This window comes from Limulus polyphemus, unplaced genomic scaffold (assembly GCF_000517525.1).
Source record: "Limulus polyphemus unplaced genomic scaffold, Limulus_polyphemus-2.1.2 Scaffold1324, whole genome shotgun sequence".
NCBI classification, from domain to species: domain Eukaryota; kingdom Metazoa; phylum Arthropoda; class Merostomata; order Xiphosura; family Limulidae; genus Limulus; species Limulus polyphemus.
Window position 1 is genome coordinate 43,530 of NW_013666934.1, and position 26,273 is coordinate 69,802.

At 34.8% G+C, this 26,273-nt stretch overlaps 1 long non-coding RNA gene across 1 annotated transcript in view; it reads left to right on the forward strand.

The window, feature by feature from the left end:
- LOC111086688 overlaps positions 1-24,810 on the forward strand; it is a 52,398-nt gene extending 27,588 nt beyond the window's left edge. The window contains exons 2-3 of the long non-coding RNA XR_002611414.1: positions 13,098-13,165; positions 24,130-24,810. This is a non-coding gene — a long non-coding RNA (uncharacterized LOC111086688). The remainder of the gene's footprint in view (positions 1-13,097; positions 13,166-24,129) is intronic.
- Positions 24,811-26,273: the final 1,463 nt, after the last annotated feature.

The following is a 26,273-nucleotide window of genomic DNA, read 5'->3' on the forward strand; positions in this document are numbered from 1 at the left end:
CGGGGGGGGGGGCGTTATATAGTGACGGTCAGTCCCACTATTCATTTGTATAAGAGTAGCCCAAAAGTTGGCGGTAGGTGGTGATGACTAGCTGCCTTCCCTCTAGTCTGTCACTGCTAAATTAGGGACGGCTAGCGCAGATAGCCCTCTTGTAGCTTTGCGCGAAATTCAAAACAAACAAACAAACAATCGTTGTGAGTGATCCATTTCTAACGATGTTTTACCACCAGCTTTAAAGTTATGACGCAGAGAATCCACGCGCTATACCACCATTCTTTGTCTCTCCCCATAATTGGTTTGCAATTTCGTTTTTGTTCATAGGCTGTCCAAAAAATTAAAACTTAAGAATCTGTCGCTGCTATATGTTTGGAAATTAGCTCCCATATAATGACAGAAAAATCTATAAAGTTTTTTTTTTGTGTGTGTAAGATATACGATTACAAAATATTTATATCAAATTATTAAAAAGTCATTTGAATTCAGCCATCAGATACTAGAAAAGATAAGGAAAATTTTCAAGAAAGAGTTTATATAGAAACAACTTGGGAGCCTTCCAAGAGTATTCAAATAACCCACTTAAAAATTAAAAATATTTCAATTAGTTTTAAGATGGTATAACAACCGTTACAGCATCTTATTTAGTAAGAAATTCGTTTAAAGTGTATTTGCCTAAGCTCGTGAAGTTCAGAGTATCTTGGTGCACACTAGTTTTTCTGTTTTTTTTGCTTCAAAATATTTTCTAGGCAAATTTTATTCGTAATCATGTAATTTGCTAAACTTCGATATGATCTTTAAATTCTTATCATTAAGAAAATTATTTCAGATTTTTGTCAAAATAACTATATTTTTCATTGTTACCCTCGCCCGACGTCGAGGGATATTATTTTTACCCGTGTGTGGTGTGTGTGAAAAATATAACTTGAGAAATTTTCATCTGTTTTCCATCAAATTTGAAAAAAAAGGTTGAATATGTCCAAGGACCGATTGATCACACTTGAGTGAATGTAGTAGAAAGGCCAAGGTCAAATTGAAAGTCAATCAATTTCGTTATAATGATAGCTAACTGGATTTTCACAAATGTTCAAAACTTGAGAGCAACTTCAGATAGAAAGGTGATCTTAGCACCGTCACCTAAATTTTTGAGGGTGCTGAATTTTTTTGGCGTATATTTTAGGTTGATTGCTATAAAAGTCGAAAACATTGCGGGACAGGTGTTGAACTTTACGAGTGCTGTTCTAGTTGTAAAATCATTTCATTAACTTGTACACGTTTTGGAACTAATATAATATTTTCAGTCCAACCATAAGCTATTTACGTTCCGCTGCTGTTTCTTTATGGAGAGAATTTTGCATTTCAGTTGAACATTTAAAAAATATAACTTCCCAACGGTAAGTCTGAAGGGTTATAATGCTAAAAATCACTCGTGGTGGGCACAGCACAGATAGACTATTGTGTAGCTTTGTGTTTAATAACAAACAAACAAAAGGTATAAACAAATATAAACTTGTTATCGCTTTCTCTTCCAAGATAGTCCTCTTTTTTCCAGTTGTGTCCTCTGTTGTTCCCTTTGTATTCTCTCTTTAGCTAACTCATGATGTCTTCAAATATGAGCTTTGTCCCAGTATAAGCGCCCTCATTCATACAACGCTCTCTCTCTTACCTCCCGAGCCCCATCTTCTAATTTAAATTCTCCTGACTCATTCATGTTCTCCCTCTTTCAACCTGAGCTCTCTCTTTCTCTTTTCTGGTGATCAATCAGTCAATCATTGTGTCCTCCCCAGTTCTGAGGGATGACGACTATGGTTCCATATTTCTTGCTTCCTCCACCAGCTTTCCTAATTCAAGCTCCTAATCTCCAATCAATTTTCGAATGTCACTGAGCAAAGTGAGTCTCTGCCTGCCTCTCGCTCCTCCTCCTTCGATTTTACTCATCGGAATCTCTGCCAACTTTTTCTCAGATCTAATTATATGCCGAAGTAGCGCATCTCTCGTTTCTTACATATGTCCAGCAGTTTTGTTTTTCAATTTCCACGTTCCAAAACTTTCCATTATTTTTTATTTCTAAGTAGCTAATCTTTGTCATTCATTTATAATAAATACTACATTTAAAATGTTTTCAACCATCGTATTATTTTTCAGCAAACAGGATCTACGTAGAGTAGGAACTGACTGTATGTGACATTTTAGTAGTTTCTTCTTCAATTCGAGTGTGACGGATCTTCTGAGCAATTCTTTAGATTGAATAATGCTGTTTTGCCGTTCCTGTAATATGTCAACCACACTATATCTGCCCTATACAGAGCCGACGAGGCCTTTCCTTTAATACCAAAAGCTCATCAGGCCAGCTGGGAAGCGACAGATATAGTGTTGGTGTAGGCGCTGATTATATCATCAGTTGCATGAACAACAACTGCTGTGATGTATGAACTAGATTAAGTAAGTGGAGTGTAATCATGTAACATCACCAACTTCCATGAACAACAACTGTAGTGATGTATGAACTATATTAAGTAAGTGAAGTGTAATTATTATCGGTTTTATTTGAGTCATTTACAACTCAGAATTATGGTGAGGATTTATAACACAATATTATTTCTTTCTTTTTTAAACGTCATCTTAAGCTCCCACTTGTCCCATCTTTTCCCCTTCTACTTTGAGGAGCGACATGGTCAGAAGGTTAGGGCGCTTGACTCGTAATCTGAGGGTCACGGGTTCGAATCCTCGCCCCATCAAATATGGTCGCCCTTTCAGTCGTGGGGGCATTATTATGCGACGGTCAATCCCACTATTCGTTGGCGGTGGGTGGTGATGTCTAGCTGCTAAATTAGGGACGGCTAGCGGTGATAGCCCTCATGTAGCTTTGCGCAAAAATTCAAAACGAAACAAACGAACCACTCTACTTTGATGCATATTCTTCCTCAGTGAAATTATCAGCGTTTTTTCCATTCTTTCTCTCTTACAACAAACGCCCTTGGTTCAAATGTAAGTTTCCTTTCCAGTATAAGCCGGCTCTTGCAGTAAAAAGTTTCTCTTCTAGTCCCAACTTATCATTGTCATTCTCCATTCCGGCTTAAAAAAAAAAAGATTCACTTTCCAGCGCGAACTTTTCTTTTGCAGCTTGAGTTATCACTTTCAGTACAAACACCGTTCCCCCCCCCCCACATAATTTTTAAAAACTGAACCGTCTTGAATCCTATCCCTGCGCGACAGTTCCCTTTAGATATGAGAACATTATTACGGTTCCAATACGATATACTTTTACTTGAAGATTTCGCCATTCGTTTCTTTCGGGATATTCGAGCCAAGCTACTCAAACACTATCTGTACTGGCCGTTTCTAATTTTGAAGTTATAGACTACAGGGAAGGGAAGTAGTCAACAGCACCCACCGCTAACTCTTGGACTGTTCATGTCTGACTGAATAGCAGGGGTTGACCGTCACCCTTATAACACACCTATGGCCCTAAAGTACGAAACTTCATTTTCCATTTTTTTTTATAGATGCAACGGTACCCAAACGATGCCTAAAGAACTATAGTCCGATACGCTAAACACTTGACCATTCTCAATTCCAGTGTTCTTTTGATCAGAAATCACTGAGGACGGAGACGCTTTTGTTCTGTTTGTCTCCTGCTATAAATATTTGTCTCTGAACTTGCTTTGCTCAGCTCTGTCAAATCCATCCACGCAGCTCGCTCAACGTGTCATCTGGGTTCCACAGAACGTAACGTGAAGAAGGCGGCTAAGCGCACGTGCTTTATGGCGGTATCGATCACAATCACGTTGCCAGCCTTCTGTCGTCTTCACCATTTTCCTGCCTCAGTTGTCAGATCGACCTTCCCAAGTAAGCCTAACTACGTGTGAATAGAATAAGCATTAATTAACCTTCAGCTGGATCGGATGTTTCAGTAAACTGTTCTCTTTCAAGCGTTTTCACGTCTTAGTCTCTTTGAACCATATTTCCCTCATCTACTATCAATGTGCAATAAACCTGATGAAGATAAGGCGGAAAGGAAGTAGAAACAGTTCGAATTTGGACAACAGAGACACTACATCTTAAAAATATTACTTGTACATGCTACTTTTATAGCATTATTGTTGACTTTTTTATTAACTTAAACTGTAATAAATGTTGGTTTTAAATTTTCTTGCAATGACACAAGTACTTTTATCCTGTTTCTGTCTTTCCCTGATAAAGATAAGTCCACCAGTCGAAAGCGCTAGGGTTTTATCCTTTCTTTTAAAATGTAATTTATAAAGTTTGATATACTTTTTATTGTTATTTTTATAATAAAAGCCTACATTTTTCACATTATCTTTGGAATATATAAAAAAAAGTAAAAGAAACCTCAGTAACTGGTGTGTGGTTGAATGTAGTTCTGTGAAACGGATGTTTGTTACGTAAAGGGAGCATCGTAAAAAATTACCATATATAGACTGAGGTTTCAGTTGTTAGTCACGTGGTTTATCTGTACAGCTTTTAGCCAATGATACTCTGAATGACGCTTATGTATGTATGCCTTAACTTTGTTGCATAATATGAAGCTTGAACTGAGGATATATTTCAAAATTACCTTTAAAAAAAAAGACATTTTACATTTCCTCATTACTGAAGAGACACTTACCTTTTATGTGTGAACTCCATCTGCCAGTACTGAAGATTTAATAACCATGTTAGATGCTGCACATCGAACAAAAAGGTTAGTTTTTGATGCCGAAAATATACAGATGTAGTACATTCCACTAGTAATTCACATTCATGGATATGATAACCCAATCTTATTATGGGATTTAGAGCAAAAAAAAAAAAAGAAATAGTTATGTTCACCTGTAACAAGTGCTAAGACGGAAAGAGAGTGCTTCGTTGTGATCCGCAACACGATCTAAGACGGAAAGAGATAGTTATGTTCACCTGTAACAAGTGCTAAGACGGAAAGAGAGTGCTTCGTTGTGATCCGTAACACGATCTAAGACGGAAAGAGAGTGTTAGGTATTTTTAATCCGTAGCAGAGGAAAGCACAGAAATCGTGTTAGTCCACCAGTAACAAGATCTAAGACAGAAAATATGTTGTATCAGGTTTTCAAGATGAAAAGCAGCAAATGTCGGAGAAGCCCCAAGATTTCTCTTAAATAAGTTTCTAATAGGGTTACCTCTAAAGTGTGTGATCCGGGTACGTATATCAAGATGAATAAATTGTTTATGAGAGCAGTTAGCCTAAAAACATCTCACGCAAGCATTTTGTGAATGCTACTAAAAGATGACGTCACAGAGCAAATATCTTTCCTCAAATCATAAATATTTTACTGGTTTTTGAAAATACGTAGCAAAACTCGCAACATTATAACAAAAAAAAAGTATGAAAAGGTTAAACGATAATGTCATGTTAGCCGTTCTTTTACCCTGATGATTAATTCTATAGTACAAACATGTTGGTAAAATAAGACATATACAAATCATTAAATTACCAGTTGTGGTGATGGTAAGTTACGTAACTTCCAAGCTGTTGAAAACATGAGAGGAGCTATGTGATCAGTTGATTGTCAAGTGATGACGAGTTTTATATCCAGAAAGGTATCATGTGGTTAATCAACCTGATTAAAAGCTACGATAGTTAGTTGTTTAACTCTTAATCTTTACTAGTAAACGGCAGTAAAGATTTTGCGTGCATTTTTTATTTTATTTCTATTTTTTTTGCCTTTTTCTTCTCGACTAAAGTCTAAATATGAACTGGTTACTTTCCAAATAAATTAGAAAAAAAAGGTTGTTTAGGCTCGGATATCTCTCGTTAAAATAAGAATGAATTGCTATTTTTTACATTACGCAAACGAAATCTTCCTCTCTATTCTTCTTCTCGTGTGGCACTAAAGCTGAAAGTCTGCTGGTTTGGTTGTTATTGAGGATAAAGATATACAATGGATTATCTGTATTATGTCAATTGCGAGTATCGAAACCAGAATTTTAGCGTTATAAGACCCCAGACTAACTGCTGAGCCACGGGGGGGGGGGCGTAGCTGAAAGCTTGTGTCGGTGCTATCTCTTGTTATTTGCTGCTATCTGATCCTGCGTTGCGTTTTTTTTTATTCTTAAAAAACGTGTAGGCGGTTTTAATATTGAAACTATCGTACTATATTTCAAGTTTTTTGTTTGTTTTTCTATTTCAGGCTTGTAAAAAATATAATTCTTATATTAAAATACATGCTCTATTAATTTTTTGCCGAGAGAAAGGCGTGGCTTAGTGGTTGCTATGTCGGGCTGCGGATGGGAAGTTCAAAATTCGAGTTCGCGATATACCGCTGAAGTATTCCCTACTTACAAAAATGGCAATCAGTCTTGCGCTTCGGTTCAGAATAGCCAAATAGGCGACTGAAGCTTCTGATTGGTTGTCCTCTTTCTGGTCAGGAGGTCGATATCTGAAGGCATTGACTTGACCGTTTAGTCCATGTGTTCCATAAGATGACATTGAGGTTTAAAATACCAAATTTTTAGCGGATTTTATTGAAACAGTTACGAAAAAAAATGTCACGTAGTTCATTTAGTATTTTAATATTTAAGTTACAATCTTCATAAGATTGCTGTCGTACTGAATTAAGGAAGGATTTTAACATATCTTTTATTCCGAATGTATGGATCTTCGTAAAGACGTTGACATTTAGCTAAGTCGGTCTCTGAAGATAATAACGTTTGACGTTATTTTTAAAAACGTGACTAATATTTGAAGATATTGACCATTAAAGACCCATTTATCTTTATTAAATCACAATGACATTTTTGGAAACTTTTGTTCCAAAAGATTCTACCAAAAATAGACCCCTGGGTAAACTAGTAGTGTTGTTACCTCTTTTGGATGTGATTAAACAAGTTGTGGTAATAATTAGGACATCAGACAACTACCGCGTTTCTTGGGCTTGCGCTAATATATAACTATAAACAGATAACACTGTTTGTTTGATAAATAGATAATGATAATTTAGCTTCTTGTTTAATTTGTGTGGCCCCGTGTATCAAACTTTTTTTCGAAACGTTTATCTTTTTTATTAGTTTAAAATAATTATTTCTTCAAATATGTATAACTATACGTTTTATTTACTTCTATGGTCAGACAAGAGTTAGCGACGAGTGCTGTGGACAAGCTCACTTTTTTTCTAGTCTATCAGTTTGTGTACCTTTGTACGAAAAACATAAATAAGATTCGATGACGAGGAACCCACTTTGAAACTAATAATGATGACAAAACCTTGTCGAAACGTTGTACATTTGCTGTTATGTTAAAGTTTTTCTTCATTACCCATTCAAGCCATCTCCAAGCAGTATTAAACATACAAATACTTGACATCTAGAAAATAAGAGAAAGAAAGGAATATATGCATGTCCCTGTGGATGCAGCCTGAGGCAACGTTTCCCAAAGTGTGGGTGCGCCCCCTACGGGCGCAAGTGATCTCTTGGGAGAGCGCGAGCGATTAGGGTAGAGTCCATAGTGCAATAATGTAAAATTAAGCGTTTTAATATTTTTTTATTAATGAAAATAATAAGTAGTTACTATAACACATAGTATTTTAATGTGTATTTGTGTATTATATCTAGCCACTTAACCCACTCTTTCACTCACTTAAAAAAAAAGATGGGGGAGGGTACGCCCAGGAAACCATATTTGTTAAAAGATGCGTGGATGACAAAAGTTTGGGAAAAGCTAGCTTAAGGTATACAGTTTGTAGGCAAGGTTAGGTTACAGTCAATTAATATGTAGTTTTGATGTGGACTATATCAGAATTTAGTTTGATTATTACGTATTACGGGTCTTCTTAATTAGGCATAACGATTTATAATCAAAGGCTAAGTTTATTAGAAGTTCAGATATATGTAATAAATTGTTTACTATCGTTTGTTTTTTTTTCTTTCATTTTAACGTGGTGTCATTGATAAGAGCTTATGAAATATAATCCAGAAGGTTATTCGCTTACAGGATTTGTTTCAAGAATTTCAAATATAGAGGGCGCTAGGGAGTATCTGTTTATGTGTATTTCAATAAATCTCATCTAAGTGAACAGTGTGAAAGTTACCTGACAGGTAACAGTCTACAAAATATGGCTGTGTTTTATTTCATATAATAATTCGTTTATATATATATAACTGCAAGTTCCCTCTAATACGCCATGCTTTACATCAAAACTGGTACCCTTGATATCACATAGTTTCTGTTTGCAGCATATAGTCATCAACTTGACATTGCTGATACTAAGCTCGTTTCTTAAACATTATGCTTTGAAAGAACACACTCACATACTGTGTGTGTGTGTGTGTATGTGCTGTTTATCCTATATTAACCAGCTGAATACCTCTTGTTCTATTTATAAATTTTTCTTCTACTGATGACCTCTTTCATAGAAGTGTCGTAAACGGCCCTAACCGCACATAAACACTACTTTACCTCATGCTTCATTACCTAGAATGAACATTAACGCTTATGAGTTCATAGCTTCGAACGTCAGAAATCTTGTCGAATACTTGGTTTCCGTGCAGCTTCTAAATCATGAAGGCCAGGACTGGTGAAGTTATGACATCACATGTTATCCTCATTCTCACAATGTAATTCCTCAGAGACGAAGATTGCAAAGAAAAATAGCATCATGTATAATATTAAGTTTAGTAACCGTGTTTTTTCTCTTTCTTCCCTGGTTAGTTAGGTTTAATGCACCGAGAACAAGTACATAAATTATTTTTCCAATAATTTCCTGTAATTCTTTACATACTTGTTCAGGTGGTAAATTATAGAATTCCTTATATGACTGTGATAACATAAAAGGTACAAATCCGCCTTAATTATATTGGTGAAAAAGTTATGTATTTCCATATTTCAAGCGAGACAAGTTTTTTATACCTCCTATCCCACTCACTTTGCTTGTAAGTCTGAAGGCTTGTTACGCTAAAATCTGGGTTTCGATACTAACTCGTGATGGGCACAGAAAAAATAGCCCGTTGTGTAACTTTATGTTTAACTACAGACAAACCCAATTACCTTATGGAAAGACATCGCCGTCACGAGATGGTAGAAGAACAAAGACTTATTGTACGGTGTTGATAAAACATGTAAATGTTGTATTCTTTTGTTAAAAATCATTTTGTTTTATCGGTTATCATCAGCGCATATTCAAACTACAGCAATCTTGGAAATTCGTGTGTCAAATGTCACATATAGTTTTATTCACTGAATATTTATTGGGAACTGACAGACCTTAACATGCTGAAACAACATTTATAGCTTACAATAGAACTTGCAGATAAGCGACCTTTGGTCCAGAAGTTGCTGGAATTATATTAAGAACTTTAAAGATTAGTATTCAGAGGTTGGAACAGAAAATGGCAATTTACGGATATTACTTAAAGAACAATGATAATTTCAGTAACTGTAAATAGATCATTAAAGATTGATTGAACGAAAGAACTTCTTGATTTCTTCAAAGTTCTTATTAATAAGATCTGTAACTTAAAGTTTAGGTATTAAGATTTCTTGCAGTTCTTCGTAAACATCATTTTACAGTTTATGACTCCGCCCACCCTTCTCATATATCAAATTAGGAATTACGTACTTACATTGGGTCAGAAGAGGAAAGTGAAGCTTATTAGTATTAGAAGACACGCTTGTATTTTATTATTGATATATTTCGCATCATTTCATACAATGTTGTTTTTGTTTAAGTGTGATACGAACTAAAATGACCCTTAAATTTTGTTTACGAAAGGCAATTCCTTCTCATAGCCTTTATTACTAAAGGGCAGAGGTTAGGTCATGGAACTGTCAGTGCCTTGTCGTTTGACGTCACAACTACGTCACAGAACTGTCATCAAGGAATGAAAGTATAGATAAAGGAGTGATGAGAGGAACTCCTGTTGCCAGGATCAGTGTGGGAGGGAATGGGAAGGAGAGAATAGCCTTGGTGATTGAGGTGTGGCAGCATACTACGAGCACGAGTTATGTGCTACTCGCAGCTTTTGTGTGACGTCATTTATGATAGATATTTCCGGTGGAAGTTGGGAGAGAGAGAAAAGGAGATCTTGTTAGACGAAGAAATTGTTTCACAAATTCTTATACCTGTGAAACCTTGGATATCCTGCTATCTAAATATCGCTTGTCCGCAGTCATCTCGCACCTCCTATAACGTTAATCAAGTAGAAGAAACAACATTCAGTAAGATGGGGAGGGGGGGATCTTGTGTGTAAAACCCAGAATAATATTACACCTACCCTATCCGCAAGATTCATAAGAAATACATAACTTTGTATATTATTTACGTTAATTAGAATAAATCCATCAATAAATGTAGTAATACATAAGATATTACATTACAATAAAAATGGTATTTATTGAAATCAATTTTCCAGTACGGGTTTCCAATAAGAAGAGTTTACAATGACATTTGAATTATATCTTGTTTCTTGTGTGTCTTGCCGATTAGGCTTTTCTTAAGTTCTAGAGATCATCAAGGCGGCTTAGTTACAACATACAAGGCCGTAGTTGAAATGCTATCTATGTCAGTAGTTTTTGAGAAAAGTCTTAAGGTGTAAAAAGTTTTGGCTGGAGGAACATAACTTCTAGCAGTAACACGTGTGTGACAAACATTACCTCACAATACGACATTACATAACTTCTAGCAGTAACACGTGTGTGACAAACATTACCTCACAATACGACAGTACATAACTTCTAGCAGTAACACGTGTGTGACAAACATTACCTCGCAATACGACATTACACAACTTCTAGCAGTAACACGTGTGTGACGAACATTACCTCACAATATGACATTACACAACTTCTAGCAGTAACACGTGTGTGACGAACATTACCTCACAATACGACATTACACAACTTCTAGCAGTAACACGTGTCATATTACATCACAATACGGCATTACATAGCTTCTGGCAGTGACAAACATTACCTCACAATACGACAGTACATAACTTCTAGCAGTAACACGTGTGTGACAAACATTACCTCACAATACGACATTACACAACTTCTAGCAGTAACACCTATGTCATATTACATCACAATACGGCATTACATGACTTCTAGCAGTGACAAACATTACCTCACAATACGGCATTACATGACTTCTAGCAGTAACACGTGTCATATTACATCGCAATACCGCATTACATAGCTTCTGGCAGTAACACATGTCACATTACATCACAATGTGGCATTACATAACTTCTAGCAGTGACAAACATTACCTCACAATACGGCATTACATGACTTCTAGCAGTAACACGTGTATCTACTCTCAAAACTATTGCTACGTATGCAGATATATTCGTAGGATTCAGAAACTGATGCCAACACAAGCACTTGTCTCGTAAAGCTGAAACATATACTGACACATGTACCCCTTTAACCCAAGAAATATATACTGATATGCATACCCGTATGACATAAAATGGTTTCTTTGATGTTAAGCACAAAGCTACACAATGGGATATCTGTGTTCTGCCCATCACAGGTATCAAAACTCCGTTTTTAGCGCTATAAGCCTTCAGACTTTCCACTGAGTCACTGGGGGGAGGCATGACTCTGGAAACATACCAATACACTTACCCCTATAACTCAGAAAACATATTGTATGCGTACCCGTATAACTCAAGAAATGGATGAGTCTGTACACCTGACGATAACACATATATCGTGAACAATATAACTAAGCAACAGGGGGGCTAAATATGTGACGTATTAAACTTGAATCACGTGAAGACAACAACACTTAGTAACTTGCGGTTTTTGGTGGATAAAGGGTACATGCATGCAGTTTTTTTTTAATCATAATAAGTGTAATCACGTATAACGCATGCGCGGTCATGAAGTATATCATTAACAAACGTGTCGAAAGTGAAGGCTATGTGCATCCTGTGAGTAACAGAGAATAAATCGCTTATTCTGGTGCAAAGGCAATATTATAAAATGAATAGAAAAAAAAACCACCAGTTTAGAATTCTATCAAGAAGTGGTACAGGCAGATTTGAGAGTTACTAATCCTGCCACAGAACATGCTCTCCCTTTTAGTCGTGGAGGCGTTATAAAGTGACGGTCAATGGTATTATTCGTTGGTAAAGAGTAGCCCAAGAGTTGGCGATGGGTGGTGTTGACAAGGGTCCATCATTCTAAACTATCACTTCAAAATTAGGGACGGCTAGCACAGATAGTAACTCTTATTGTGTTACCATGGTTTAAACTTGTGATACGTCACATAATTTTCAGACATCGTATATTTAATTTGGAGTCCTTTTTTTTTGTATGTGGGAAAAACTGTATGTCTACTTCGTTAAAAGCATCTTACTCTATCAGTTTGTCTTCGTGATTTCTTACAAGCCTTTTGATTTTTTTAGCCACTGTGCGCTAAAAAAAATAAATGGTAAATTACAATATCTTTCCAAGTTCGAACGCAAAATGTGAATAGGATACAGAAGATTCACAGTCCATGTATAACTAATATTATTGCAAAATGTCACTGAAACACAGAAGCACGCAGAAACTTTGAGCCATTTCTAAACGTGTTTTGTTGCCGAATAGAAACGTAATGCATTTCAACTTTTCGCAGTTGTTTTATCTTCATTTTAAACCACCTCGTTGGTGAAACGAAATCATGATCAACCAACATCCTGCTCATTTCAGATCTTCAGTCGAAACACTGCAGTCTGTGCTTAGCCTCACGTGTTTCGACTACCTGAAATTCGATATAAAAAAAAACAAACTTGAGCTTTTACTACTTCTTGATGCGAAAAGTTATGAATAAGTGTTGTCTAAACACGCTTTTCTGTCTTTAAGGGGGAAACATCTAATAAAAATAATGATTTTTGTTAAATCAGATTAAATGATTTGGTCCCCAATTAGTGAACGTTTTACGTAGATATTATTTATTAAATATTTCAAAGTCTTCAGTTTTGAGTTTTCACATTCGGAATCTAAAGCTACCAGAACAAAATTAAGTTTAATTAAAGCTCATTTGATAAATGGCTTCCATAACGTCTCAAATAGCAGTCTCTAATTTAAATAATAATAAAAAAAAATCGAGGTATTTGAAATCCATTATCTATCTTTACAGAAATGCCGTTGCTGTGTGCGAGGAAAAGCCTGAATTAAAAGATCCTAGGATAAGTATGAGAAAATCAGGTACTGTGTCTAGATAACACATGTTATATACATCATTGAAATAAAAGCACCTAGAAATTTCATAATTGTTATATATGTAGATACGTAAGGTATCTGTTGAATGGGTGTTACGATTAGAATTGTTCTGTCTGGACATTTTCACGTTGTAAAATATAAATATTGGCATAAAGAATTACACCTTTTGTTTTCTAGATAAGTTGTAGCAAAAAACATGGAAATGGGTTGAGCTTCTTTCCAACCCAGTATCTTCCCCTAAATAACTAATAGTGTTATGCCTAACTGTATCTTCCCCACAGTTGTTCAGTGGTGTTATGACTAACACTGTAGCTTTCTTTTCAGGAGCATTATGACTAACTCTAACTTCCTTAAATGCTCAGTAGTGTTGTAAATAACACTAACTTTTCTTTAGTGTTAAAAAGTGTTATTAAGTTAGCGTATTTCCTTAAATGCTCAACATTGTTACAACTAATAATGTCTTTCCCTTAGTGTTCAGTATTGTTATGACTAGCACTGTAACATTCAATAAGTGTTGACCAGTGTTGTGACTAACTCTGTATCTATCATTCCTTAAATGTTCAGTTCACCGGTGCTTCAGCTAACACAGTATCTTTCGGGAAATTTGTAACTTATCTCTAATAGCGATAGGTTTTGAACTTTAAATATATTAACCAGTAGAGGGCAGTGACAAATTACATTTTTGACCTACTTTAAACTGACACGTTTTAAACTGTAATAACCAGAAAAAGCACCTGTTAAAGCACATGTCTGTAAATTATAAACAGAATCTCCTTTTTTTTTAAATTCCTACTTAAAATTGAATCTTGTAAAATCTAGTGATTTTTTTTAATCTACCTAGATTACCATGATAAGAAAGTTTGACTCTAATTTTTACTTCTTTACTTTCACCAAGACGTAAACAGTAGTCGTTTGTAGTATTCATTAACAGTAAATACATGAAATATGTCAAGATTAGGTGTATATCTAGTTGAAATTATGCACATTTTCTATGTTTCCTATTCATGACTGGTTATGACACTTCTTAATTAATGTTGCAAGATTCGTGAAGACCAGGAGAAAGTATAGCACCAAGTTTAATAATATCCATTACACAATGGGCTGGCTATGTTGGCTATGTCCGCCAAGGCGATCGAAACCCGAATTTTAGCGTCATAGCTCTAAAGCTTACCGTTGAGCCACTTTCTAGCATCTTTAAACAGATTAAAAAATACTTGATATACGCAGCAAAGGTTTTCTTACTGCAATATACCCCTTTTTAACTCTTTTTAATGCAATCTGTGTCGCACTGTGGAAGGTTCAACTTTAATATCAACGGTTTCTTGCATTTCTGCAGCGACGCACCTGCTAGATTTATGTTTGTCTTTGAAGTAAGCCACTTTGTATTTTCACAAAAAGTAACATAGCGGATTCGATTTTCTTGATTTAACATTTTCATAGAATAATATACTTTTCTTAACTCTTAACAGTGATTGATTGCTTTGATTCACTTTATTGCTCTTAGCGTGTTACAAAAAGCACACATTATTTCCTGCTATGGCTAGATGTGTAGAGAGTAGAAAATAGTTTAAAATGTGCTCGATGGTTCATAAAGAAATGTACCCCAGTGGTTGAACCGTAACCTTGAGGCCATATAACGCTTGAATTCCTGGTTGGATATCTAAGGCGATCGCTGCATAGATAGCCCATTCTTCGTTTGTGCTAAAACAAGAAATTCTGCCTTTTTTTAAATTACAGATTTTTGAGTTACCTAAATTGTTCAGTGTCTCTTCAGCCTTATTTTGCCCAAATATTGTCCGATATTTCTGTACATTTAGTACCCAAAAATAGTTATTTGAAATCAGATATTATAGTTTATGATCAGTTATCAAGAAAACACCTCTATTTTGGAACTACCCGTGTTAGGATGTAGTTTATACACTATACAGAGGACCAGTTAGACAAGTCCACTCATAATGAATTATAAATAGTTTTATTAAACTGTTAAACATCCAGGCCCTGGAATATTCTATTAATAACTTACATACTACATGTTTGGTAACCTTAAGTTACTCTCAAGAAATGCAAAAAGTTGTGAATTTATACTTTATCTAGAAGAAAGTGCATGCATTTAGAAAGGAAAAACAGTAAAACCTATGTGTTATTTTGTTTTTGAAATAAATAAAATAGCAGGGAAATAAAACCCTTGGAATCTGTTGGAATAGGAACTGACAAGAATAACTTGATAATTCACACAATGAAACTTTTTTAAACAAAGTTCGGTTTTGATTTACCATCCCTTTACTCACTTCCATTGTGTTCATCGCCACTTAATCAATTCAGTTTTAATGGATATTTTCACTGCTACTATTTGTACCTTAATAACAACTGTTAATTACTCAATCTCAACTAAAGTATTTTCTGACTGTATATAGATATTCCTAACATCCCTTTTCGTGTTATGTGTACAACTGCTGTTTATTTTCCTTCCAACGTAATTGTTCGTTATAGCCGGAACTTGGTCTAGACTCCAAACTAAGATATTTTACCTTGCAATTTCTTTCACTCAATTGTTGTTTCTTTAGTTATTTTTTTTTGTCATTTCTACTGGTGGTGGTTATTTGCTGAATAATGTTTTATTTCTATTAATTTCAATAAATAAGTACAATCAAAATATTTGCGGACTGTAATGTTATACCTGTATTATCTGTATTTGTAATCTAAAGTGATAAACTCTGAGCAAGATTTAAAAAAATATAATAAAGCACCATGTTTGTCTACACTACAAATGATGCTATTGTATTTACGTATGTATTACTTTAATTAAATTATGGATTTTATTCACCCACCAATTATATATATATGAGCATTTTCTGTTTCATTATACGATTGACAACTATGTTATTTTATTGAACTGATCTCTCTCTATAATGGCATATGTATAAGATATATGTTTTTTCTTTATTAATAGGAGTTTTTAAGTGATGCAAATTTTTCACAACCTTATCTTGTGTGTTTTTCATGTGGTATTTTAGAGCGCATACCTAAGAGCATTCGGGAGTTACAGAAAATTTCATATTTAGGAATATCTTTGCTTTATTTGTTACTAATTGGTATTTTAGAGTGCATACCTAAGAGCATTCGGGAGTTACAGAAAATTTCATATTTAGGAATATCTTTGCTTTATTTGTTACTAATTTAATTGTTGCTGTTGTAATGCTAGGAGTATTAGAAATAAAATTTATGAGTTCAAATCAGTTGTGGAAACTGAGGATTTTGATATTATGGGTATCACTGAGACTTGGTTGGATTTAAACAATTTTGATGAGAGAAATTTTTTGAAATAACAGGCTACAGATTATTTACTAGAGATAGGGTATTGAAAAAAGGGGGAGGAGTAGCATTTTATGTGAGGAGTGAATTTTATCCAGTTGAGTTAGAGCATATTAAAGAAAATAGCACTGAGATTGAATCAGTTTAGGTTAGTGTTAGTAGATATAAAGGGAAAAGTCTTGTAATTGGGATTTGTTATAGACCACCAGGTCAGAATGTAGATGCTAATGAGAAAATTGTTTAATGAGATCAGAATGGTAGCTGAAATAGATGTTGTTGTTATTATGGGAGATTTTAACTTAAGGGGTATTGATTGGGAAAATTTTGAGTGTGACAGTGAGGGGGACAGGTTTTTGGAAATTGTTTGGGATACTTTTATACACCAACTGGTGTTGGTACCTACAAGAGAAGTTATATTAGATTAAGTATTAACATCTGATGTGAATATGATAGACATTTGTGGTTGGTGAGCATTTAAGTACAAGCGACCATTGCACTATTAGGTTTGGGATTTTACTACATGTAGAATTGAAGAAGAATAGTACCCTGATTTTACTACATGTAGAATTGAAGAAGAATAGTACACTGATTCAAAATTTCAGGAAAGCCAATTTTGATGGAATGAGACATGATCTGGCTTCTGTAGATTGGATTAAAGAGTTGGGAGGGGATCTTGAACAGATGTGGGAAGCATTAAGGGGAAAATGTATATGCATACAGAACATACATATTCCCTACATGAAAAAAAGGGCAATGGGAGCAGAATAAGCCAGTATGGTTTAGTAAAGGTTTTAGAGATCATATTAGGGATAAATATAATAAATTCAAGAAATTTAAACTTACTGGAAATAATAAGGACTTGGAGGACTATAGGATATCCATAGAGCTGGTTAAAAAGGAAGTTAAAAGGGCAAAAACTGTATATGAAAGAGGGTTGGCTGAGAGAGTTAAATCAAACAATAAGAAATTATTTAGGTATATGATGGGTAAGCAAAATGTTAGGATTGGGCCTCTTAAAAATGATAGTGGGGAGCTGTTCTCAGAAGATTGAGATGTTAAACTTATTAAATTATATTTTCTCTTCAGTTTTTATGACTCTGTATTATGCCTCAACCAGAGCACTTAATGTATGGTGCTAAAATATTGATGCAAAATATATCATTTTCAGTTCTGAAATTGTAAGAGAAAAGTTGGGCAACCTCAAAATTGATACATTCCCTGGATCAGACAACTTTTATCCTAGAGTTTAAAGAAACTTAAAGATTTTATTTGTGAATCACTAGCTAATATTTTTATAGGTCATTAAGTAGTGGAAGAGTATTAGAAGATTGGAAGTTGGCTAATGTTAGTCCAATATTTAAAGGAGGTGATAAACATTGTCCAAGCATTTATAGGCCAGTTAGTCTTACATGAATAGTTGGAAAGATTTTGGATTGGATGATTAAAGATGCATTGCAGAGTCACTTAAAGCAGTTTGATATAGTGTCAAAGAGCCAGCATAGTTTCACTAACGGAAAGTCTTGTTTAATAAATAAATCTTCTGACATTCTTTGAGGATGCTACTGCAAGAGTTGATGAAGGAAATACTGTGGATTTGGTTTACCTTTATTTTCAGAAAGCATTTGATAAGGTGCCTCACAAAAGACTTGTTACAAAAATTAAATCTGTGGGTGTGGAGGAAATGTTATTAAATTGGATAGAAAATTGGCTGGAGAGTAGAAAGCAGAAAGTAGTAATAAATGGAGTTAGATCTGACTGGATCATAGTTATAGATAGCCCATTGTGTTGCTTTGTGCTTAATTACAAACAAACAAGCATTTTGATTCAACTTGTTTCTGTACTTTCTTTGACGATCTATATTCCCCCTTTTTAAATTAACAATTTTTACTAATCTTAAGTTTTATGTTCATTTATGGAAAGTAAATTTTAAGCTACATACGTGCATATGCGTTCAATTGAATGTTACATGTTTTTTAACAGTTTACTGCCGCATTGGCTTTTTTTCCACCCAACCACCACATTGAACGTATTCAAAATAGATAACAAATGTACAACAAAGAATAAACACATGTATTGGTATGCAACTACAGCAAACAAAGTGTAAAGTTGTTCTCAAAAGACCATCTTGAAGACAAAAATTGTATTATCACAGATTTATTGACAGGCTTCCATCAAAGTCACAGTTTAATGTAATAAAGGACGAGCAGCAACAAAGCAGTCTCATCAGAATGGAATAATGTTTCTTCTGAGATAATACAACACAGGTTAATACAATGCAAGTTGACTCAGTTACATGCTTACCTTGTCAGATCTACATTACACATATGTATGTTCTTCAACAGCCTGCTGTGCACAAGTCTTTGCTAGAATAAAGTGACACAGATATTGCATGCAAAATGTACAACAGCGACACACTTAGCGTAATTCGCCAATTATCGACAACAACTGTTACCTTAGCAACAACTATTTAAAAACTATTTATAGCAATATCTATATGAAATAGTGCTATACACACTCACGATTTCAGCTAAGTATAAGAAACAATAGAAAGAATCACCATCGTTGTCTGAGTAAGGAAATCCACGTAAAGACAGCAAACTCGAGTAACAATATGCAACAGCAAAATCGGGAACCTTTCACGTGGCAGTTCCAATTAATGCGCTAGAAAATACACGAGTTGTAGTTTCCAATTAACGCGCACGCTAGGAAAACACCGGATTTTTTAATGGCGGAAACAAGATTAAGGAAGTCGAATTAAGTTTAAAACTACTCACTCAGTTTTTCGCAAAATTCCTGTGCGATCTAACACTTCAGTAAATATCACTTATAATAATTTTATAGTGGAGTCATAATAGAGATTTGTAGCTTGAGCAAACTGTCAACAGTAGATCTCCAGTCTTGTTTGCTTACTTTTTTTACGATCCATATTTGTATATTCTAATTTCAAAATTTTTAATTATCTTGTATGCTGGCTGTTTTAGGGCACAGAAATGGGAAAATATATATGCCTAGAGTAAAACAGAACACCCACTAATCGCGTATAAAATTTTACCAGTAGAAAAGCAGCTTTTTAACATAAAACAAATACATCTAAAACATCGCTTTAAATAAAGCTTCGTGTCTTTGAACGTAATTATTTGGCCCAGCATGGCCAGGTGGTTAGGGCACTCAACTCGCAATCTGCGGGTTCGAATCCCCGTCACACCAAACATACTCGCCCTTCCAGTGGGGGCGTCATAATGTGACGGTGAATCCCACTATTCGTTGGTAAAAGAGTAGCCCAAGAGTTGGCAGTGGGTGGTGATGACTAGCTGCTAAATTAGGGACGACTAGCGCAGACAGCCCTCGTGTAGCTTTACGCGAAATTCAAAACCAGAATGCTATTTTTTTTATTGAATATTCCATTATATTTGTAGGTGACACCTCAATAATTTTACGTTCTTTTTCAATGTCTTGCAATCGAATATTTTTTTAATTTTTCATACTACATTTGTATCCCTAGACATTACGTTGGCAGCATATTTCGAGGTTTAAGGTCTATTATGTAATGCAGATAATATCACTGATCCAAATACGTTAGTTTCTTTTTTCTTTTGTCAGCAATCTGTATAGCATGCTGAGCTTCTGGCAATTTATGATATTTTATAGATAATACTTATTTATTTTATTGAACAACTTCATCTAGCGTTTGTTAGTTTATTCACAAAAGGGATTGTATGTTCTGATAGCAATTTCGATATCCAAAAAATATACATATAAAATGAAGTATAAAACCATATAGTTTTGTTACCCATTAAAATTGAAAGCAGACAAAATTTGGCACATCGATAAACTTAGACTATTAAGATTTCTATATAAACATTGGAAATAGATAAATTTAAACAGTCTTCAGCACACTCTTATAAAAATGAACATAGCGTTTACTTAATGAAAATAATATCTCGTAATTATATTTGAATCGGGACAATCTTGGTTTTAGTTTTGAACTACAAAAACTGAAAGATATATAAATAAGATATATATGAAAGATATATATATATATATATATATATATATATAAAAGAAACAAGTACTGAGTTCAGGCGATCTCATCATGCACCAGTGACTCTCCTCTCCCATGATGCCCAAAATAGTTACACTCGATGTTCGAATGTATTATTGTTTTTATCAGATATTCTTATTCTTTATTTTATTGATTTTTCCCTTTGAAATGTTTGTATTTTCGCAGCGCCATCTAGCCATTTCACATGTTAAACACTGGAAGTTCCTTATGTTGAATTGTATATCTATATTTCGATAGTTCCGAGTTTAGGGACATGTGTTTCGAAATACTTATTGCGCAGTCAAGTGAAAACCACCAGATTTTTGTTTCTAAATCCATTTCTCAAAATATTTTAAAACGCACAAATAAAACCTAATGTCACAAAAATAATACATTAAGTACATTTTGGATTTAGATCGGAAAAAAAACATATTTGCTCAAAAAAATGTTTTTTGATTAAATCTATGTGTAATGATTTGTAACCTGATGGATGATTTGTAATTTTTTCACCTACCTAAAAAAAAAAGCTATATCCATATTAGAATATAGCTTCTGTCATGTTTTATCCGAAAAGACTTATTTATTAGTAAATCCATGCATTTTTACCTTCAAAGACTTAAATATACTTGGCAATCAAGCCAGAGGTCGCGCACAGCACATGGAATTTGCGTTGGAAGTTAACAGTTCCTAGTAATACCAATCTCTAAAGTGACCCAAATGAAGCAGATAGAAAATTATTCCTTTGGAAATTGCTCGCAATACGTATATATTACTAAATGTTGGACTTAAGTGATACCAAACCATTGTTTCAACGACTTAACTATTTCGTTTTCTTGTGCAAATCTACGAATAATAAATTAGATACAACACCAAAGGAAAAGGTTGGTTGGTTATGGGGTTTGAAAGCATGTTTCTCGAGGGACCCATCTAGATCAGTTGTACCTAAACAAGTTTGAGAATGTGGAGAGAGGAAGAGAAGCTTGATCGATACTAGCGCTTAGTGAAACAGTAATATTTTAGAACACAGAAACCGTCTTTCCTTTGCTCTATCAGATTTACTCGTCTCATTTCTCTCAGTTATATGTGTATCAAAAGCACGTGATAGTCGTCTGACGTTTTCATTTTCAGTTGCTTCAGTCTGTTAAACGCTACGTGAAACTTACGTGTCTGATACTCTTGAATTACGTTTTACTTTTTACAATAACAATAATAACACTAAAAAGAAAAAGAAAACTCGCCTCATTTTGAAATGTCTGATATCCTAAAGACAGCAATACATACATTCCAGTAGCTGTTCTGAATGGATGAACTATTTGGTTTTATCTGTGTAGGGGGTGGCCACAAATAATGGGCTATTACGTAATTCTGTGGAATTGAGCAGAGTGAATTGGTTCTAACGTATGGTTAACATGCAATACAGATGTGCAAGAAGGACGAAATATTATCTGTGAAGAGTTTGGCAGACTGACTGGGAACTGTCTGGTAGAAAATGTAATTATGTGTCAAGAAGAATGAGATAGTATCGTGGAGTTAGGCAGAAATAATGTTATTTTATCATTGTGGATGTAAGCAAGAAGGCCAAACTATTATATATGTAGGTGTGTGGATAGTATGAATGGGTTATTATCTATATGAGTGTGAAAAGCCATGATAGGTTATTTATTGATAAGTATATCTAGTATTATTTACGTAGGTGTGGATAATATGAATAGGATATTATCTGTACGGGTGTGAAAAGACAAGATGGTTATTTATCGATAAGTATATCTAGTAGCATTTGTGTAGGTGTGTGGATAGTATGAATGGGTTATTATCTGTATCCGTGTGAAAAGTCACAAAGTATATTAATGACGAAGTGATCATAAACTAATGGGCTGTTTTTGTGGTTGTTTGTATGAGAATAGGGAGGAAGAATGGGTTATTATTTATGAGTGTGAGAAGGTGGACAGTGTTCGCGGTATATGTGCAAGGATGGCACGAAGAATGGATCATTTGTTTTGCTTGTTCCGAATTTCGCGCAAAGCTATATGAGGGCTATATGCGCTAGCCCTCCCTAATTTAGCAGTGTAAGTCATTACCACCCACCGCTAACTTCTTGGACTATTCTTTTACCTATTGGGATTGACCGTCACCTTATAACGCCCCCAAGGCTGAAAGGGCGAACATGTTTGGTGGGACGGGGATTCGAGCCTTCGACCCGCAGATTGCGAGTCGAGCTCTCTGATGGATTATTGATTATGATTGTGTCTGTGAAGATTGACAGAAGTGATGGTATATGTGCAAAAATGGACCTGAAGAATGGATTATTATTTATGATTGCGTCTGTGAAGGTTGACAGAAGTGATGGTATATGTGCCAAAAATGGACCTGAAGAATGGATTATTATTTATGATTGCATCTGTGAAGGTTGACAGAAGTGATGGTATATGTGCCAAAAATGGACCTGAAGAATGGATTATTGTTTATGATTGCGTCTGTGAAGGTTGTCGGAAGTGATGGTATATATGTGCAAAAAATGGGCCCGAAGAATGGATTATTGTTTATGATTGCGTCTGTGAAGGTTGACAGAAGTGATGGTATATGTGCCAAAAAATGGACCTGAAGAATGGATTATTATTTATGATTGCGTCTGTAAAGGTTGTCGGAAGTGATGGTATATGTGCCAGAAATGGACCTGAAGAATGGATTATTGTTTATGACTGCGTCTTTGAAGGTTGTCGGAAGTGATGGTATATGTGCCAGAAATGGACCTGAAGAATGGATTATTATTTATGATTGCGTCTGTAAAGGTTGTCGGAAGTGATGGTATATGTGCCAGAAATGGACCTGAAGAATGGATTATTGTTTATGACTGCGTCTTTGAAGGTTGTCGGAAGTGATGGTATATGTGCCAGAAATGGGCCCGAAGAATGGATTATTGTTTATGACTGCGTCTGTGAAGGTTGACAGAAGTGATGGTATATGTGCCAAAAAATGGACCTGAAGAATGGATTATTATTTGTGAAGGTTGTCGGAAGTGATGGTATATGTGCAATAAATGGACCTGAAGAATGGATTATTATTTTGACTGTGTTTGTGGAAGTGTTTAAAGACGGGCAGGAAGATGGATTTTTATTTTTGACTTTGTTCTTGAAAGCGGATAGAGATGACAGTAAAGATAGGCACTGAGAGCTTAAAAACATGTTTCTCTAAGAAACACCAGTCTAACCTGAATATGACCTAGGCATGAAAAAAAAACAAAAAAAAAACGAACACTGAGCTATTTTTATGACTGTGTGGACACGGACAGGCCGGCAGGAATAATGTAATATTAGCTGTTTTATAACAATACATGAACAACGGAGAAAATAATATAATTTCTGTGAAGTTAGGCAAAATGACAGGACACCTATATGTGTTTAGGTGAACAGAAAGGAAAGAATGTTTATTATTTATGTGGAAATGGGTTATTTTTTGTGACTCACTGTGTGGGAAGAATGTGTTATAATAATGATATATATATATATATATATAGATAATTTTATGAGTTTTGGTTTCGGTTTTACTGAAATATAGGGATAAAGCTTAACAATCTTATTGTGTGTGTCTATTTCAGTGCTATTTTAATTTTTGTGAACCTGACTGTCGGTGGTGAATTAAGCAGAAATATTGCAATATTAACCGTTTTGAAAAACCCCATGAACAGTCGGCTGTTTTCTGTGTGGGCAGGTCAGGAAGAAGGGTTATTAATTATGACTGTTTGGACACACTCAAATCATCGTCATGAACGTGTGTAACGTTCTGCACAGCAATGACACGGAACAGTGTTCCGAACTTCTCTCAACTGTTCTCGACGAGGTGGTAATGTAAAGGAAGTAGTGACGTCACCAAGATGCAGCATGTACTTGAAATATTTTGCCAAAGTGAAGATTATGTCTACAACAACATTGATCTTATAATAATTATTATAGTCACTTGCGAAACAAGGGTTATCCCTTGAAATAAATCTTTGACTTTTTTCATCATCACTTTGTTCAGCGTCATCATCAAATTCGTCTTCGAACAAAAAAGACCTGAAGGTAATGCATTTTCCGCCATATTGAAAATGCTAACTTCCTGTTCTGGTTAACTTGATTATTCTTCTGGAAAAGAATGACCACATCGTTTTCTGGGCAGGTGATTCGAGAGAATCCAGGTCAACTAGACACTTAATAAAATGACGAAGTAGGACATTTAGACACCGCTTGTTTGTTATAAAATAAAACAATAATTCTTTCCATTATATGACCTGTATATATCTAGGCCTATTTTATTAAAATTTTAATTTACTCCATTATTTGACCTACATAGATCTAGGTTTAATATATTACTTGTTTAATTTACTCCATTATATGACCGACATGGTAAACTAAACAATTATTAGGTGTCCTACTTCCTCATTTGTTTAGGTGTCTAATTGTCCGGTGTCTAGTTGCCCGGTAACCGTAAAAATCACAATTTAAAAAAAATCAGCAAATGTTATGGTATAGATTTTTGAAAACATTTGATAATAAACAAAAAATAAAATAAAAATATGCAAATTGCCCTTCATACATTCTCATTATTGTTGTTAACGTGTACGTGGGTAACTTGCGTTTAAATATTTATATTAGAGCAAGTGAATGGAACATTTAGAAAATAGTGTTTTGGAAACTTCCTGTTCGTTGTTAAATAACATCTGAATAGTTGATTCACCGAACATGTTCATCCTAGGCTATACCTAACTCAGTTTATCTATCATCTCAAACATTTTTGTTGCACTTCATTGGATAAATTTCGTAAAAATGTTTGCGAGTGTTCGTGTTAACGCTGTAGCCAATGACGGCTTCTTTGAGATGAAGTAAGTACCTTTTACTTGACGCGATTGCTTCTTTAAGTATAAAAGTTGTTCAGACAAAATAGCGTAAGTATAAAGAGAAACACAATTTTATGAAACAATTAGTACAGAATCTACCTCAGAAGAAAGAGTCGTCTCTTCGTGATTGTCGGGCCGTCTGACTACTAACTCAAGGGAAGACGACTACAAAACAGAAGAGTAAAAAACAACAACAACAACAAAACTTTTACTGAGCAGCATCCGCTATACCCATACAATATAGTTCGTTTTAAATAAAAGCCAGAAAAAAATCGAAATATAGAGCTGATATGTAAAGATTTTAGTTTGAAGTTTTACTTGAGGTATATTTCAGTATCGTTGTTTTTATTTTTCTAATTAATATCTAGTGTGTATGAAATTCCGATTGTATGGGAGGCATACTTTGATGGTGGATTATTGATCCACGGATTAATAAAGTGATTTGAACCACTAAGTGAAGAGCTTGCTGCCTTTCAGTCACGTGTGTTGGATTCTTCTTCATATATATTCCAAGAGACTCCTAGTATTGTAACTCAGGTGAGATTTGGGATAAAGATAGATGAATGGATTGATATAAATTATCAAATTGAGTTTGTATTCATTCCGTTAAAATGAAAACTTCATTTCACTGACTCAAATGTATCTTTCAACTAGATATATTGATGGATGGATGGATTGATAGATAGGCGGATAGACACACTACCTAGTTCGATGACGAGGAACCCACTTTGAGACTAATAATGGCTGGAGACGGCTTAAATGGGTAATGAAGAAAAACTTTAATACAACTTTAACATGACAGCAAATGTACAACGTTTCGACAAGGTTTTGTCATCATCAGGTACAAAAACAAGGACAAAACCTTG